This window comes from Oncorhynchus keta, chromosome 3 (genome assembly GCF_023373465.1).
Source record: "Oncorhynchus keta strain PuntledgeMale-10-30-2019 chromosome 3, Oket_V2, whole genome shotgun sequence".
Taxonomy (NCBI): domain Eukaryota; kingdom Metazoa; phylum Chordata; class Actinopteri; order Salmoniformes; family Salmonidae; genus Oncorhynchus; species Oncorhynchus keta.
In genome coordinates, this window is record NC_068423.1 from 10,610,580 (window position 1) to 10,628,341 (window position 17,762).

At 38.2% G+C, this 17,762-nt stretch overlaps 1 protein-coding gene across 1 annotated transcript in view; it reads left to right on the forward strand.

Moving 5' to 3' along the window:
- wdr90 (WD repeat domain 90) overlaps window positions 1-17,762 on the forward strand; it is a 72,271-nt gene that overhangs the window by 14,630 nt on the left and 39,879 nt on the right. The gene's annotated exons all lie outside the window — the stretch shown is intronic.

Here is a 17,762-nt window from a genome sequence, read left to right on the forward strand (position 1 = left end):
CAGGGAGTAGCAAATAACATGGCTATATATATATAGGGAGTAGCAAATAACACGGCTATATATATATAGGGAGTAGCAAATAACATGGCTATATATATAGGGAGTAGCAAATAACATGGCTATATATAGGGAGTAGCAAATAACATGGCTATATATAGGGAGTAGCAAATAACATGGCTATATACAGGGAGTAGAAAATAACATGGCTATATACAGGGAGTAGAAAATAACATGGCTATATACAGGGAGTAGCAAATAACATGGCTATATATATAGGGAGTAGCAAATAACATGGCTATATATAGGGAGTAGCAAATAACATGGCTATATACAGGGAGTAGCAAATAACATGGCTATATACAGGGAGTAACAAATAACATGGCTATATATATAGGGAGTAGCAAATAACATGGCTATATATAGGGAGTAGCAAATAACATGGCTATATACAGGGAGTAGCAAATAACATGGCTATATATAGGGAGTAGCAAATAACATGGCTATATACAGGGAGTAGCAAATAACATGGCTATATATAGGGAGTAGCAAATAACATGGCTATATACAGGGAGTAGCAAATAGCATGACTATATATAGGGAGTAGCAAATAACATGGCTATATATAGGGAGTAGCAAATAACATGACTATATATAGGGAGTAGCAAATAACATGGCTATATATAGGGAGTAGCAAATAACATGGCTATATATAGGGAGTAGCAAATAACATGGCTATATATAGGGAGTAGCAAATAACATGGCTATATATAGGGAGTAGCAAATAACATGGCTATATATAGGAGTAGCAAATAACATGGCTATATATAGGGAGTAGCAAATAACATGGCTATATATAGGGAGTAGCAAATAACATGGCTATATATAGGGAGTAGCAAATAACATGGCTATATATAGGGAGTAGCAAATAACATGGCTATATATAGGGAGTAGCAAATAACATGGCTATATATAGGGAGTAGCAAATAACATGGCTATATATAGGGAGTAGCAAATAACATGGCTATATATAGGGAGTAGCAAATAACATGGCTATCTATATACAGGGAGTAGCAAATAACATGGCTATCTATATACAGGGAGTAGAAAATAACATGGCTATATATATATAGGGAGTAGCAAATAACATGGCTATATATATATAGGGAGTAGCAAATAACATGGCTATATATATATAGGGAGTAGCAAATAACATGGCTATATATATAGGGAGTAGCAAATAACATGGCTATATATATAGGGAGTAGCAAATAACATGGCTATATATATAGGGAGTAGCAAATAACATGGCTATCTATATACAGGGAGTAGCAAATAACATGGCTATATACAGGGAGTAGAAAATAACATGGCTATATACAGGGAGTAGCAAATAACATGGCTATATATATATAGGGAGTAGCAAATAACATGGCTATATATATATAGGGAGTAGCAAATAACATGGCTATATATATAGGGAGTAGCAAATAACATGGCTATCTATATACAGGGAGTAGCAAATAACATGGCTATATACAGGGAGTAGAAAATAACATGGCTATATACAGGGAGTAGAAAATAACATGGCTATATACAGGGAGTAGCAAATAACATGGCTATATATATATATAGGGAGTAGCAAATAACATGGCTATATATATATATAGGGAGTAGCAAATAACATGGCTATATATAGGGAGTAGCAAATAACATGGCTATATATAGGGAGTAGCAAATAACATGGCTATATATAGGGAGTAGCAAATAACATGGCTATATACAGGGAGTAGAAAATAACATGGCTATATACAGGGAGTAGCAAATAACATGGCTATATATATAGGGAGTAGCAAATAACATGGCTATATATAGGGAGTAGCAAATAACATGGCTATATACAGGGAGTAGAAAATAACATGGCTATATACAGGGAGTAGCAAATAACATGGCTATATACAGGAGTAGCAAATAACATGGCTATATATATAGGGAGTAGCAAATAACATGGCTATATATAGGGAGTAGCAAATAACATGGCTATATACAGGGAGTAGCAAATAACATGGCTATATATATAGGGAGTAGCAAATAACATGGCTATATATAGGGAGTAGCAAATAACATGGCTATATACAGGGAGTAGCAAATAACATGGCTATATATAGGGAGTAGCAAATAACATGGCTATATACAGGGAGTAGCAAATAGCATGACTATATATAGGGAGTAGCAAATAACATGGCTATGTATAGGGAGTAGCAAATAACATGACTATATACAGGAGTAGCAAATAACATGGCTATATATAGGGAGTAGCAAATAACATGACTATATATAGGGAGTAGCAAATAACATGGCTATATACAGGGAGTAGCAAATAGCATGACTATATATAGGGTGTAGCAAATAACATGGCTATATATAGGGAGTAGCAAATAACATGACTATATACAGGGAGTAGCAAATAACATGGCTATATATAGGGAGTAGCAAATAACATGGCTATATATAGGGAGTAGCAAATAACATGGCTATATACAGGGAGTAGCAAATAGCATGACTATATATAGGGAGTAGCAAATAACATGGCTATATATAGGGAGTAGCAAATAACATGGCTATATATAGGGAGTAGCAAATAACATGGCTATATATAGGGAGTAGCAAATAGCATGGCTATATATAGGGAGTAGCAAATAACATGGCTATATATAGGGAGTAGAAAATAACATGGCTATATATAGGGAGTAGAAAATAACATGGCTATATATAGGGAGTAGAAAATAACATGGCTATATATAGGGAGTAGCAAATAACATGGCTATATATAGGGAGTAGCAAATAACATGGCTATATATAGGGAGTAGCAAATAACATGGCTATATATAGGGAGTAGCAAATAACATGGCTATATATAGGGAGTAGCAAATAACATGGCTATATATAGGGAGTAGCAAATAACATGGCTATATATAGGGAGTAGCAAATAACATGGCTATATATAGGGAGTAGCAAATAACATGGCTATATATAGGGAGTAGCAAATAACATGGCTATATATAGGGAGTAGCAAATAACATGGCTATATATAGGGAGTAGCAAATAACATGGCTATATATAGGGAGTAGCAAATAACATGGCTATATATAGGGAGTAGCAAATAACATGGCTATATATAGGGAGTAGCAAATAACATGGCTATCTATATACAGGGAGTAGCAAATAACATGGCTATCTATATACAGGGAGTAGAAAATAACATGGCTATATATATATAGGGAGTAGCAAATAACATGGCTATATATATATATAGGGAGTAGCAAATAACATGGCTATATATATATAGGGAGTAGCAAATAACATGGCTATATATATAGGGAGTAGCAAATAACATGGCTATCTATATACAGGGAGTAGCAAATAACATGGCTATATACAGGGAGTAGAAAATAACATGGCTATATACAGGGAGTAGCAAATAACATGGCTATATATATATAGGGAGTAGCAAATAACATGGCTATATATATATAGGGAGTAGCAAATAACATGGCTATATATATAGGGAGTAGCAAATAACATGGCTATATATATAGGGAGTAGCAAATAACATGGCTATATATAGGGAGTAGCAAATAACATGGCTATATATAGGGAGTAGCAAATAACATGGCTATATATAGGGAGTAGCAAATAACATGGCTATATATAGGGAGTAGCAAATAACATGGCTATATATAGGGAGTAGCAAATAACATGGCTATATATAGGGAGTAGCAAATAACATGGCTATATATAGGGAGTAGCAAATAACATGGCTATATATAGGGAGTAGCAAATAACATGGCTATATATAGGGAGTAGCAAATAACATGGCTATCTATATACAGGGAGTAGCAAATAACATGGCTATATACAGGGAGTAGAAAATAACATGGCTATATACAGGGAGTAGCAAATAACATGGCTATATATATATAGGGAGTAGCAAATAACATGGCTATATATATAGGGAGTAGCAAATAACATGGCTATATATATAGGGAGTAGCAAATAACATGGCTATCTATATACAGGGAGTAGCAAATAACATGGCTATATACAGGGAGTAGAAAATAACATGGCTATATACAGGGAGTAGCAAATAACATGGCTATATATATATAGGGAGTAGCAAATAACATGGCTATATATATATAGGGAGTAGCAAATAACATGGCTATATATATAGGGAGTAGCAAATAACATGGCTATATATATAGGGAGTAGCAAATAACATGGCTATCTATATACAGGGAGTAGCAAATAACATGGCTATATACAGGGAGTAGAAAATAACATGGCTATATACAGGGAGTAGAAAATAACATGGCTATATACAGGGAGTAGCAAATAACATGGCTATATATATATATATATAGGGAGTAGCAAATAACATGGCTATATATATAGGGAGTAGCAAATAACATGGCTATATATAGGGAGTAGCAAATAACATGGCTATATATAGGGAGTAGCAAATAACATGGCTATATATAGGGAGTAGCAAATAACATGGCTATATACAGGGAGTAGAAAATAACATGGCTATATACAGGGAGTAGCAAATAACATGGCTATATATATAGGGAGTAGCAAATAACATGGCTATATATAGGGAGTAGCAAATAACATGGCTATATACAGGGAGTAGAAAATAACATGGCTATATACAGGGAGTAGCAAATAACATGGCTATATACAGGGAGAATAGCAAATAACATGGCTATATATAGGGAGTAGCAAATAACATGGCTATATATAGGGAGTAGCAAATAACATGGCTATATACAGGGAGTAGCAAATAACATGGCTATATATATAGGGAGTAGCAAATAACATGGCTATATATATAGGGAGTAGCAAATAACATGGCTATATATATAGGGAGTAGCAAATAACATGGCTATCTATATAGGGAGTAGCAAATAACATGGCTATCTATATACAGGGAGTAGCAAATAACATGGCTATATACAGGGAGTAGAAAATAACATGGCTATATACAGGGAGTAGCAAATAACATGGCTATATATATATAGGGAGTAGCAAATAACATGGCTATATATATAGGGAGTAGCAAATAACATGGCTATATATAGGGAGTAGCAAATAACATGGCTATATATAGGGAGTAGCAAATAACATGGCTATATATAGGGAGTAGCAAATAACATGGCTATATACAGGGAGTAGAAAATAACATGGCTATATACAGGGAGTAGCAAATAACATGGCTATATATATAGGGAGTAGCAAATAACATGGCTATATACAGGGAGTAGAAAATAACATGGCTATATACAGGGAGTAGCAAATAACATGGCTATATACAGGGAGTAGCAAATAACATGGCTATATATATAGGGAGTAGCAAATAACATGGCTATATATAGGGAGTAGCAAATAACATGGCTATATACAGGGAGTAGCAAATAACATGGCTATATATAGGGAGTAGCAAATAACATGGCTATATATAGGGAGTAGCAAATAACATGGCTATATACAGGGAGTAGCAAATAACATGGCTATATATAGGGAGTAGCAAATAACATGGCTATATACAGGGAGTAGCAAATAGCATGACTATATATAGGGAGTAGCAAATAACATGGCTATGTATAGGGAGTAGCAAATAACATGACTATATACAGGGAGTAGCAAATAACATGGCTATATATAGGGAGTAGCAAATAACATGACTATATATAGGGAGTAGCAAATAACATGGCTATATACAGGGAGTAGCAAATAGCATGACTATATATAGGGTGTAGCAAATAACATGGCTATATATAGGGAGTAGCAAATAACATGACTATATACAGGGAGTAGCAAATAACATGGCTATATATAGGGAGTAGCAAATAACATGGCTATATATAGGGAGTAGCAAATAACATGGCTATATATAGGGAGTAGCAAATAACATGGCTATATATAGGGAGTAGCAAATAACATGGCTATATATAGGGAGTAGCAAATAACATGGCTATATATAGGGAGTAGCAAATAACATGGCTATATACAGGGAGTAGCAAATAACATGGCTATATACAGGGAGTAGAAAATAACATGGCTATATACAGGGAGTAGCAAATAACATGGCTATATATATATAGGGAGTAGCAAATAACATGGCTATATATATAGGGAGTAGCAAATAACATGGCTATATATATAGGGAGTAGCAAATAACATGGCTATCTATATACAGGGAGTAGCAAATAACATGGCTATATACAGGGAGTAGAAAATAACATGGCTATATACAGGGAGTAGCAAATAACATGGCTATATATATATAGGGAGTAGCAAATAACATGGCTATATATATATAGGGAGTAGCAAATAACATGGCTATATATATAGGGAGTAGCAAATAACATGGCTATATATATAGGGAGTAGCAAATAACATGGCTATATATAGGGAGTAGCAAATAACATGGCTATATATAGGGAGTAGCAAATAACATGGCTATATATAGGGAGTAGCAAATAACATGGCTATATATAGGGAGTAGCAAATAACATGGCTATATATAGGGAGTAGCAAATAACATGGCTATATATAGGGAGTAGCAAATAACATGGCTATATATAGGGAGTAGCAAATAACATGGCTATATATAGGGAGTAGCAAATAACATGGCTATCTATATACAGGGAGTAGCAAATAACATGGCTATATACAGGGAGTAGAAAATAACATGGCTATATACAGGGAGTAGCAAATAACATGGCTATATATATATAGGGAGTAGCAAATAACATGGCTATATATATAGGGAGTAGCAAATAACATGGCTATATATAGGGAGTAGCAAATAACATGGCTATCTATATACAGGGAGTAGCAAATAACATGGCTATATACAGGGAGTAGAAAATAACATGGCTATATACAGGGAGTAGCAAATAACATGGCTATATATATATAGGGAGTAGCAAATAACATGGCTATATATATATAGGGAGTAGCAAATAACATGGCTATATATATAGGGAGTAGCAAATAACATGGCTATATATATAGGGAGTAGCAAATAACATGGCTATCTATATACAGGGAGTAGCAAATAACATGGCTATATACAGGGAGTAGAAAATAACATGGCTATATACAGGGAGTAGAAAATAACATGGCTATATACAGGGAGTAGCAAATAACATGGCTATATATATATATAGGGAGTAGCAAATAACATGGCTATATATATATATAGGGAGTAGCAAATAACATGGCTATATATAGGGAGTAGCAAATAACATGGCTATATATAGGGAGTAGCAAATAACATGGCTATATATAGGGAGTAGCAAATAACATGGCTATATACAGGGAGTAGAAAATAACATGGCTATATACAGGGAGTAGCAAATAACATGGCTATATATATAGGGAGTAGCAAATAACATGGCTATATATAGGGAGTAGCAAATAACATGGCTATATACAGGGAGTAGAAAATAACATGGCTATATACAGGGAGTAGCAAATAACATGGCTATATACAGGGAGTAGCAAATAACATGGCTATATATATAGGGAGTAGCAAATAACATGGCTATATATAGGGAGTAGCAAATAACATGGCTATATACAGGGAGTAGCAAATAACATGGCTATATATATAGGGAGTAGCAAATAACATGGCTATATATAGGGAGTAGCAAATAACATGGCTATATATACAGGGAGTAGCAAATAACATGGCTATATATAGGGAGTAGCAAATAACATGGCTATATACAGGGAGTAGCAAATAGCATGACTATATATAGGGAGTAGCAAATAACATGGCTATGTATAGGGAGTAGCAAATAACATGACTATATACAGGGAGTAGCAAATAACATGGCTATATATAGGGAGTAGCAAATAACATGACTATATATAGGGAGTAGCAAATAACATGGCTATATACAGGGAGTAGCAAATAGCATGACTATATATAGGGTGTAGCAAATAACATGGCTATATATAGGGAGTAGCAAATAACATGACTATATACAGGGAGTAGCAAATAACATGGCTATATATAGGGAGTAGCAAATAACATGGCTATATATAGGGAGTAGCAAATAACATGGCTATATACAGGGAGTAGCAAATAGCATGACTATATATAGGGAGTAGCAAATAACATGGCTATATATAGGGAGTAGCAAATAACATGACTATATACAGGGAGTAGCAAATAACATGGCTATATATAGGGAGTAGCAAATAACATGACTATATATAGGGAGTAGCAAATAACATGGCTATATACAGGGAGTAGCAAATAGCATGACTATATATAGGGTGTAGCAAATAACATGGCTATATATAGGGAGTAGCAAATAACATGACTATATACAGGGAGTAGCAAATAACATGGCTATATATAGGGAGTAGCAAATAACATGGCTATATATAGGGAGTAGCAAATAGCATGGCTATATATAGGGAGTAGCAAATAACATGGCTATATATAGGGAGTAGCAAATAACATGGCTATATATAGGGAGTAGCAAATAACATGGCTATATATAGGGAGTAGCAAATAACATGGCTATATATAGGGAGTAGCAAATAACATGGCTATATATAGGGAGTAGCAAATAACATGGCTATATATAGGGAGTAGCAAATAACATGGCTATATATAGGGAGTAGCAAATAACATGGCTATATATAGGGAGTAGCAAATAACATGGCTATATATAGGGAGTAGCAAATAACATGGCTATATATAGGGAGTAGCAAATAACATGGCTATATATAGGGAGTAGCAAATAACATGGCTATATATAGGGAGTAGCAAATAACATGGCTATATATAGGGAGTAGCAAATAACATGGCTATATATAGGGAGTAGCAAATAACATGGCTATATATAGGGAGTAGCAAATAACATGGCTATATATAGGGAGTAGCAAATAACATGGCTATATATAGGGAGTAGCAAATAACATGGCTATATATAGGGAGTAGCAAATAACATGGCTATATATAGGGAGTAGCAAATAACATGGCTATATATAGGGAGTAGCAAATAACATGGCTATATATAGGGAGTAGCAAATAACATGACTATATATAGGGAGTAGCAAATAACATGGCTATATATAGGGAGTAGCAAATAACATGGCTATATATAGGGAGTAGCAAATAACATGGCTATATATAGGGAGTAGCAAATAACATGGCTATATATAGGGAGTAGCAAATAACATGGCTATATATAGGGAGTAGCAAATAACATGGCTATATATAGGGAGTAGCAAATAACATGGCTATATATAGGGAGTAGCAAATAACATGGCTATATATAGGGAGTAGCAAATAACATGGCTATATATAGGGAGTAGCAAATAACATGGCTATATATAGGGAGTAGCAAATAACATGGCTATATATAGGGAGTAGCAAATAACATGGCTATATATAGGGAGTAGCAAATAACATGGCTATATATAGGGAGTAGCAAATAGCATGGCTATATATAGGGAGTAGCAAATAACATGGCTATATATAGGGAGTAGCAAATAGCATGGCTATATATAGGGAGTAGCAAATAACATGGCTATATATAGGGAGTAGCAAATAGCATGGCTATATATAGGGAGTAGCAAATAACATGGCTATATATAGGGAGTAGCAAATAGCATGGCTATATATAGGGAGTAGCAAATAGCATGGCTATATATAGGGAGTAGCAAATAACATGGCTATATATAGGGAGTAGCAAATAGCATGGCTATATATAGGGAGTAGCAAATAGCATGGCTATATATAGGGAGTAGCAAATAGCATGGCTATATATAGGGAGTAGCAAATAGCATGGCTATATATAGGGAGTAGAAAATAACATGGCTATATATAGGGAGTAGCAAATAACATGGCTATATATAGGGAGTAGCAAATAACATGGCTATATATAGGGAGTAGCAAATAACATGGCTATATATAGGGAGTAGCAAATAACATGGCTATATATAGGGAGTAGCAAATAACATGGCTATATATAGGGAGTAGCAAATAACATGGCTATATATAGGGAGTAGCAAATAACATGGCTATATATAGGGAGTAGCAAATAACATGGCTATATATAGGGAGTAGCAAATAACATCAAATCAAATCAAATCAAATGTATTTATATAGCCCTTCGTACATCAGCTGATATCTCAAAGTGCTGTACAGAAACCCAGCCTAAAACCCCAAACAGCAAACAATGCAGGTGTAAAAGCACGGTGGCTAGGAAAAACTCCCTAGAAAGGCCAAAACCTAGGAAGAAACCTAGAGAGGAACCGGGCTATGTGGGGTGGCCAGTCCTCTTCTGGCTGTGCCGGGTAGAGATTATAACAGAACATGACCAAGATGTTCAAATGTTCATAAATGACCAGCATGGTCGAATAATAATAAGGCAGAACAGTTGAAACTGGAGCAGCAGCACAGTCAGGTGGACTGGGGACAGCAAGGAGCCATCATGTCAGGTAGTCCTGGGGCACGGTCCTAGGGCTCAGGTCCTCCGAGAGAGAGAAAGAAAGAGAGAATTAGAGAGAGCATATGTGGGGTGGCCAGTCCTCTTCTGGCTGTGCCGGGTGGAGATTATAACAGAACGTGGCCAAGATGTTCAAAATGTTCATAAATGACCAGCATGGTTGAATAATAGTAAGGCAGAACAGTTGAAACTGGAGCAGGAGCATGGCCAGGTGGACTGGGGACAGCAAGGAGTCCTCATGTCAGGTAGTCCTGGGACATGGTCCTAGGGCCCAGGCCAGTTGAAACTGGAGCAGCAGCATGGCCAGGTGGACTGGGGACAGCAAGGAGTCATCATGTCAGGTAGTCCTGGGGCATGGTCCTAGGGCTCAGGTCCTCCGAGAGAGAGAAAGAAAGAGAGAAGGAGAGAATTAGAGAACGCACACTTAGATTCACACAGGACACCGAATAGGACAGGAGAAGTACTCCAGATATAACAAACTGACCCTAGCCCCCCGACACAAACTACTGCAGCATAAATACTGGAGGCTGAGACAGGAGGGGTCAGGAGACACTGTGGCCCCATCCGAGGACACCCCCGGACAGGGCCAAACAGGAAGGATATAACCCCACCCACTTTGCCAAAGCACAGCCCCCACACCACTAGAGGGATATCTTCAACCACCAACTTACCATCCTGAGACAAGGCCGAGTATAGCCCACAAAGATCTCCGCCACGGTACAACCCAAGGGGGGCAACCCAGACAGGCCGACCACAACAGTGAATCAACCCACCCAGGTGACGCACCCCCAGGGACGGCACGAGAGAGCCCAGCAAGCCAGTGACTCAGCCCCGTAACAGGGCTAGAGGCAGAGAATCCCAGTGGAAAGAGGGGAACCGGCCAGGCAGAGACAGCAAGGGCGGTTCGTTGCTCCAGAGCCTTTCCGTTCACCTTCCCACTCCTGGGCCAGACTACACTCAATCACATGACCCACTGAAGAGATGAGTCTTCAGTAAAGACTTAAAGGTTGAGACCGAGTTTGCGTCTCTGACATGGGTAGGCAGACCGTTCCATAAAAATGGAGCTCTATAGGAGAAAGCCCTGCCTCCAGCTGTTTGCTTAGAAATTCTAGGGACAATTAGGAGGCCTGCGTCTTGTGACCGTAGCGTACGTGTAGGTATGTACGGCAGGACCAAATCAGAGAGGTAGGTAGGAGCAAGCCCATGTAATGCTTTGTAGGTTAGCAGTAAAACCTTGAAATCAGCCCTTGCTTTGACAGGAAGCCAGTGTAGAGAGGCTAGCACTGGAGTAATATGATCAAATTTTTGGTTCTAGTCAGGATTCTAGCAGCCGTATTTAGCACTAACTGAAGTTTATTTAGTGCTTTATCCGGGTAGCCGGAAAATAGAGCATTGCAGTAGTCTAACCTAGAAGTGACAAAAGCATGGATTAATTTTTCTGCATCATTTTTGGACAGAAAGTTTCTGATTTTTGCAATGTTACGTAGATGGAAAAAAGCTGTCCTCGAAATGGTCTTGATATGTTCTTCAAAGAGAGATCAGGGTCAGAGTAACGCCGAGGTCCTTCACAGTTTTATTTGAGACGACTGTACAACCATTAAGATTAATTGTCAGATTCAACAGAAGATCTCTTTGTTTCTTGGGACCTAGAACAAGCATCTCTGTTTTGTCCGAGTTTAATAGTAGAAAGTTTGCAGCCATCCACTTCCTTATGTCTGAAACACATGCTTCTAGCGAGGGCAATTTTGAGGCTTCACCATGTTTCATTGAAATGTACAGCTGTGTGTCATCCGCATAGCAGTGAAAGTTTACATTATGTTTTCGAATAACATCCCCAAGAGGTAAAATATATAGTGAAAACAATAGTGGTCCTAAAACAGAACCTTGAGGAACACCGAAATGTACAGTTGATTTGTCAGAGGACAAACCATTCACAGAGACAAACTGATATCTTTCCGACAGATAAGACCTAAACCAGGCCAGAACATGTCCGTGTAGACCAATTTGGGTTTCCAATCTCTCCAAAGAATGTGGTGATCGATGGTATCAAAAGCAGCACTAAGGTCTAGGAGCACGAGGACAGATGCAGAGCCTCGGTCCGATGCCATTAAAATGTCATTTACCACCTTCACAAGTGCCGTCTCAGTGCTATGATGGGGTCTAAAACCAGACTGAAGCATTTCGTATACATTGTTTGTCTTCAGGAAGGCAGTGAGTTGCTGCGCAACAGCCTTCTCTAAAATCTTTGAGAGGAATGGAAGATTCGATATAGGCCGATAGTTTTTATATTTTCTGGGTCAAGGTTTGGTTTTTTCAAGAGAGGCTTTATAACTGCCACTTTTAGTGAGTTTGGTACACATCCAGTGGATAGAGAGCCGTTTATTATGTTCAACATAGGAGGCCAAGCACAGGAAGCAGCTCTTTCAGTAGTTTAGTTGGAATAGGGTCCAGTATACAGCTTGAAGGTTTAGAGGCCATGATTATTTTCATCATTGTGTCAAGAGATATAGTACTAAAACACTTGAGCGTCTCTCTTGATCCTAGGTCCTGGCAGAGTTGTGCAGACTCAGGACAACTGAGGTTTGGAGGAATACGCAGGTTTAAAGAGGAGTCCGTAATTTGCTTTCTAATAATCATAATCTTTTCCTCAAAGAAGTTCATGAATTTATCACTGCTAAAGTGAAAGTCATCCTCTCTTGGGAATGCTGCTTTTTAGTTAGCTTTGCCACAGTATCAAAAAGGAATTTCGGATTGTTCTTATTTTCCTCAATTAAGTTAGAAAAATAGGACGATCGAGCAGCAGTAAGGGCTCTTCGGTACTGCACGGTACCGTCCTTCCAAGCTAGTCGGAAGACTTCCAGTTTGGTGTGGCGCCATTTCCGTTCCAATTTTCTGGAAGCTTGCTTCAGAGCTCGGGTATTTTCTGTGTACCAGGGAGCTAGTTTCTTATGAGACATTTTTTTTGTTTTTAGGGGTGCAACTGCATCTAGGGTATTGCGCAAGGTTAAATTGAGATCCTCAGTTAGGTGGTTAACGGATTTTTGTCCTCTGGCGTCCTTGGGTAGGCAGAGGGAGTCTGGAAGGGCATCAAGGAATCTTTGTGTTGTCTGTGAATTTATAGCACGACTTTTGATGTTCCTTGGTTGGGGTCTGAGCAGATTATTTGTTGCAATTGCAAACGTAATAAAATGGTGGTCCGATAGTCCAGGATTATGAGGAAAAACATTAAGATCCACAACATTTATTCCATGGGACAAAACTAGGTCCAGCGTATGACTGTGACAGTGAGTGGGTCCAGAGACATGTTGGACAAAACCCACTGAGTCGATGATGGCTCCAAAAGCCTTTTGGAGTGGGTCTGTGGACTTTTCCATGTGAATATTAAAGTCACCAAAGATTAGAATATTATCTGCAATGACTACAAGGTCTGATAGGAATTCAGGGAACTCAGTGAGAAACGCTGTATATGGCCCAGGAGGCCTGTAAACAGTAGCTATAAAAAGTGATTGAGTAGGCTGCATAGATTTCATGACTAGAAGCTCAAAAGACGAAAACGTCATTTTTTTTTTGTAAATTGAAATTTGCTATCGTAAATGTTAGCAACACCTCCGCCTTTGCGGGATGCACGGGGATATGGTCACTAGTGTAGCCAGGAGGTGAGGCCTCATTTAACACAGTAAATTCATCAGGCTTAAGCCATGTTTCAGTCAGGCCAATCACATCAAGATTATGATCAGTGATTAGTTCATTGACTATAATTGCCTTTGAAGTAAGGGATCTAACATTAAGTAGCCCTATTTTGAGATGTGAGGTATCATGATCTCTTTCAGTAATGACAGGAATGGAGGTGGTCTTTATCCTAGTGAGATTGCTAAGGCGAACACCGCCATGTTTAGTTTTGCCCAACCTAGGTCGAGGCACAGACACGGTCTCAATGGTGATAGCTGAGCTGACTACACTGACTATGCTAGTGGCAGACTCCACTATGCTGGCAGGCTGGCTAATAGCCTGCTGCCTGGCCTGCACCCTATTTCATTGTGGAGCTAGAGGAGTTAGAGCCCTGTCTATGTTGGCAGATAAGATGAGCAGCCCCTCCAGCTAGGATGGAGTCCGTCACTCCTCAGCAGGTCAGGCTTGGTCCTGTTTGTGGGTGAGTCCCAGAAAGAGGGCCAATTATCTACAAATTCTATCTTTTGGGAGGGGCAGAAAACAGTTTTCAACCAGCGATTGAGTTGTGAGACTCTGCTGTAGAGCTCATCACTCCCCTAACTGGGAGGGGGCCAGAGACAATTACTCGATGCCGACACATCTTTCTAGCTGATATGCACGCAGAAGCTATGTTGCGCTTGGTGATCTCTGACTGTTTCATCCTAACATCGTTGGTGCCGGCGTGGATAACAATATCTCTATACTCTCTACACTCGCCAGTTTTAGCTTTAGCCAGCACCATCTTCAGATTAGCCTTAACGTCGGTAGCCCTGCCCCGGGTAAACAGTGTATGATCGCTGGATGATTCGCTTTAAGTCTAATACTGCGGGTAATGGAGTCGCCAATGACTAGAGTTTTCAATTTGTCAGAGCTAATGGTGGGAAGCTTCGGCGTCTCAGACCCCGTAACGGGAGGAGTAGAGACCAGAGAAGACTCGGCCTCTGACACCGACCCGCTGCTTAATGGGGAGAACCGGTTGAAAGTTTCTGTCTGCTGAATGAGCGACACCGGTTGAGCGTTCCTACAGCATTTCCTTCCAGAAACCGTGAGAAAGTTGTCCGGCTGCGGGGACTGTGCCAGGGGATTTATACTACTATCTGTACTTACTGGTGGCACAGACGCTGTTTCATCCTTTCCTACACTGAAATTACCCTTGCCTAACGATTGCGTCTGAAGCTGGGCTTGCAGTACAGCTATCTTCGCCGTAAGGCGAGCACAGCGGCTGCAATTAGAAGGCATCATGTTAATGTTACTACTTAGCTTCGGCTGTTGGAGGTCCTGACGAATCGCGTCCGGAGTGAAAAAGTTGAGGAAAAAATAAATAAATATATGAACGGTAATTAAAAAGTGAAACCCGTAAAGTTGTCAGGTAGCAAAATAGGTTGGCAACAAAACGCACAGCAATTCGAAAACAAGCCTGCAACATGGCTATATATAGGGAGTAGCAAATAACATGGCTATATATAGGGAGTAGCAAATAACATGGCTATATATAGGGAGTAGCAAATAACATGGCTATATATAGGGAGTAGCAAATAACATGGCTATATATAGGGAGTAGCAAATAACATGGCTATATATAGGGAGTAGCAAATAACATGGCTATATATAGGGAGTAGCAAATAACATGGCTATATAATATAATAATAATATATGCCATTTAGCGGACGCTTTTATCCAAAGCGACTTACAGTCATGTGTGCATACATTCTACGTATATATAGGGAGTAGCAAATAACATGGCTATATATAGGGAGTAGCAAATAACATGGCTATATATAGGGAGTAGCAAATAACATGGCTATATATAGGGAGTAGCAAATAACATGGCTATATATAGGGAGTAGCAAATAACATGGCTATATATAGGGAGTAGCAAATAACATGGCTATATATAGGGAGTAGCAAATAACATGGCTATATATAGGGAGTAGCAAATAACATGGCTATATATAGGGAGTAGCAAATAACATGGCTATATATAGGGAGTAGCAAATAACATGGCTATATATAGGGAGTAGCAAATAACATGGCTATATACAGGAGTAGCAAATAGCATGACTATATATAGGGAGTAGCAAATAACATGGCTATATATAGGGAGTAGCAAATAACATGGCTATATATAGGAGTAGCAAATAACATGGCTATATATAGGGAGTAGCAAATAGCATGGCTATATATAGGGAGTAGCAAATAACATGGCTATATATAGGGAGTAGCAAATAACATGGCTATATATAGGGAGTAGCAAATAACATGACTATATATAGGGAGTAGCAAATAACATGGCTATATACAGGGTGTAGCAAATAACATGGCTATATACAGAGTGTAGCAAATAACATGGCTATATATAGGGAGTAGCAAATAACATGGCTATATATAGGGAGTAGCAAATAACATGGCTATATATAGGGAGTAGCAAATAACATGGCTATATATACGGAGTAGCAAATAACATGGCTATATATAGGGAGTAGCAAATAACTTGGCTGTATACAGGGAGTAGCAAATAACATGACTATATATAGGGAGTAGCAAATAACATGGCTATATATAGGGAGTAGCAAATAACTTGGCTGTATACAGGGTGTAGCAAATAACATGGCTATATACAGGGAGTAGCAAATAACTTGGCTGTATACAGGGAGTAGCAAATAACATGACTATATATAGGGAGTATCAAATGACATGGCTATATATAGGGAGTAGCAAATAACTTGGCTGTATACAGGGAGTAGCAAATAACATGACTATATATAGGGAGTAGCAAATAACATGGCTATATATAGGGAGTAGCAAATAACTTGGCTGTATACAGGGTGTAGCAAATAACATGGCTATATACAGGGAGTAGCAAATAGCATGACTATATATTTTTTTATTTAACTGGGAAAGTAACTTAAAGAAACCTTGCTTGATGTACAGTGTAGATCAATGTGGAACAATCTAATATTGTCAGGGATACCGGAGAATGACAACAGCAGAGGCTGTGAGGACACAGTCCGAGACTTTATGTCAACTCAATTAAAACTGCCCACTGATGTTGTGCGTAATGCCACTTTCTCCAGAGTCCATAGAATAGGTAAGGCCTCTGGAAATAGGCCACGGGCTATTATTGCATGTTTTGACAAATTTAAGCAAAAGGAAATGACGAAGAACATGGGCAGAGAACTCAGAAACACTGATTTTGGAATGAATGATCACTTCCCCACCGAGATCAATGAAAGGAGAAAGACTATATCCCATCATGAAGGAAAAGCGTTGCCTGAATTAACGAGTCTCCATGGTGATGGATAAACTTTATATCAACGGGCAATTGTATCGGGACTCTGGAGTAACTCCCTGGCTATTTTAATTTAATGTTCAAATTTGAGTTTGTGTGTTGTGTTGTATAATGACAACTTCAACTATAACGAATACATGCTCTATTGATCTTCACTTGATAAGGAAACGGTTGCATATAGCTCAGGTTAATGTATGTAGCCTTCCTAACAAAATACATGAGGTTTT